This window comes from Rattus rattus, chromosome 1, assembly GCF_011064425.1.
Source record: "Rattus rattus isolate New Zealand chromosome 1, Rrattus_CSIRO_v1, whole genome shotgun sequence".
NCBI lineage: Eukaryota > Metazoa > Chordata > Mammalia > Rodentia > Muridae > Rattus > Rattus rattus.
Genome location: NC_046154.1, coordinates 48,214,930 through 48,217,655, shown reverse-complemented (window position 1 = coordinate 48,217,655; position 2,726 = coordinate 48,214,930).

The following is a 2,726-nucleotide window of genomic DNA, read 5'->3' as shown; positions in this document are numbered from 1 at the left end:
TCTTTGTCTTTTTTTTTTTTATTCAGAGGATCAGTGTGGAGTCAAACAAGGACTCAGCAGCAGCTGGTACCACTCGGCTCCGATGTCCAGTCTGAGCACAAGTACCCACGGACAGGGGCTACAAACATGGGGGCAGCGGGTAGCAAATGAATTCCTGTCAGTCCAGTGAGGAAATGATGGCGGCTCAGGAGGGATGGGCTCTGTCCTCGGGCACACTCATCAGGAGGTCTGGCTGGGGTCCTCGCTTTGTCTCTTGGTTGTGACCAAGTAATCTTGACAAACTCATGGCTCCCATGTAGACTTCCTCATCTAAAAGCTGAAGGAAACAACTGCCTCTCCATTGGAACAGAGCGCCTTCCTCTGTACACTACCAGCCTTCCCGTCAGCCACTGTCCTCAGGTTAACTGGGGGTTTGCAGTGTGAGCAGAAGTACGTTAGCGCTGGGTCTTCCCCCAGCTGTGGGAAGCTGTCGAGTGGGATACGATGGCCAAAAGGTCAGGGGTCAGGAAAGCCTCAGTTGGAAAGAGCTAGGTCAAATCATTAGAGAACTGAGAACTGCTCAGCCGCCCTGGATTACTACTGAGGCAAGCGATAAACTTGTTAGGATTGAGCCACTATGGACCTGTATCTTTTTAACAGTTTGGCTCACCTCAGGTGCTTAAATGCCCAGAGATGGGAGAATCAAGATTTAACTCAATAAAGTTTTGCATAAAGGTGTACCTGATGGGCATTTTACTAGAACCTGCAATGGGTGGATTTCCTTCTGAAGCTGGCTTCAAGGAACCTTCTAGGAAGTCCCTTCTCCAATCTTATAAATCGTATTTTAAATCTGTAATATTCCCTCTGCTGCCCAGCATTCTTTCTGTAACTGAAATGATCAGTTAGCCAAGAGGAGAGTTTTATTTCAACTCAAAGTTCTAGAGGTTCCAATCCGTGATCAGTTGGGCCTGGGGTGAGGCCCTGTATCATAATGGGTGGGTGTGGCAGAGGAAATGGTCACAAACCAGGGAGCAAAGAGAATAGAGAGCAGAGTTGGCGGTCCTTCAGTACCCTTTACAGGCAAAGACCTCCTAGGCCCTTCCCAAGAGAACCAGCCCTTGACACCAGGCCTCTGGAGACACCATTAAAATAGCTCTTGCACTTCAGTCTTACACATCGCCTTAGATTTGGATGAGTCTTCACCACATGGTGTCTTATTCAATTCTCAGTCTTGTAACAAAGAAAAGGGAGTGGGCATCTTGGTGAGACACCGTAGCCAAAAGCAACTTGGGGGAGCAAAGGGTTTATTTTGTTCTCACTTCCATATGACAGACAGTTCATCAGCAAAAGCAGTCAGGGCAGGACAGGTGGGGACCTGGAGGCAGGCGCTGATGCAGAGGCTATGGAGGAGTGCTGCTTGCTGGCTTGCTCATCCTGGCTTGCTAAACCTGTCCTAGAACCCAGGACCACCAGCCCAGAGGTGGCACCACCCACAGGGGCTGGGCCCGCCCTAATTAATCATTGAGGAAATGCCATACTACTGGTTATTATGGAGGCATTTCTCAACTGAGGTTCTTTCAGGTAACTCCACTTGTTTCAAGTTGACATACAATTAGCCAGCCCATGGGGTCATTTCCCCATTATACAGATAAGGAGAGTAAGGTTCAGAGAAAGGTCAAACAAGTGTGGAGGCTGACAAGGGTACAAGCTGTCTAGTCACACCCAAGTGCCTCTGGAGCCCACCCCACCCCAGAAGCCAAGGAAGGCAGTGGTAAGAGGGGCAGTCACTGTGCCGAAGCTGGCTCAGGAGCCACCGGTGTTCAGTGAGTCATATGTCCCATGAAGAGGAACTCCTGCCCTCTGTACAACTGCCTGTCTCAATGATTTTTTTTCAAAACCAATGTAAGAAAAAAAATCAGCCAAACAAGGGAGTATCTCAAGAGTGATATTGAGGAGTTGGGGATTTAGCTCAGTGGTAGAGCGCTTGCCTAGCAAGCGCAAGGCCCTGGGTTCGGTCCCCAGCTCCAGGAAAAAAAAAAAAAAAGAAGAAGAGTGATATTGAATGTCTTACTCCTACACTCCACACTGCTGCGCGTGGCCCAGTTGACAGCAAGCTAAGATTCCTTGCTCCCTTCTCTGACTGCCTCTCCCAGGTCCCGGGCACGGTCCTTGGCTCCAGGCCCAGAACTAGAACTGAGGGATGGGGAGAAGCAGCCCTAGGTAGAATGACTCCCTAGAGTCCTGGTTCAAGAAACCAAGTAGCTCTGAGCCTAGCTACCGTCGGCATTAACCTAGACTGGAAGTGCCCCATTAAAAAAACAGTCTTTCTTGGATCATTGAAAACAGTGAGGACAGGATCTCACAGAGGCAGGAGTTGGTGTAAGGACCACGGTGGAGAGCGGAGCCTGATTTGAGGGGGAGAGGTCAAGACAGGGTGAGTTGGTTTGAATAGGAATGGCCTCCATAAACTTACATGAGTGAATGCTAGGCCATAGGGAGTGGCGATATTAGGAGGTGTGGCCTTGTTGGAGTACATGTGGCATTGTAGAAGTTTGTCTTGAATTATCTTCCTTCCGCCTGCAGATCAAGGTGTAGAACTCTCTCAACTCCATCTCCAGCACCATGTCTGCCTGCACACTGCTGTGCCTCCCACCATGGTGATAATCTCTAACTGTAAGCCAGCCCCAAGTAAATGTTTCCCTTTAGATGAGTTGCTGTAGTTGTGGTGTCTCTTCACAGCAATCTCT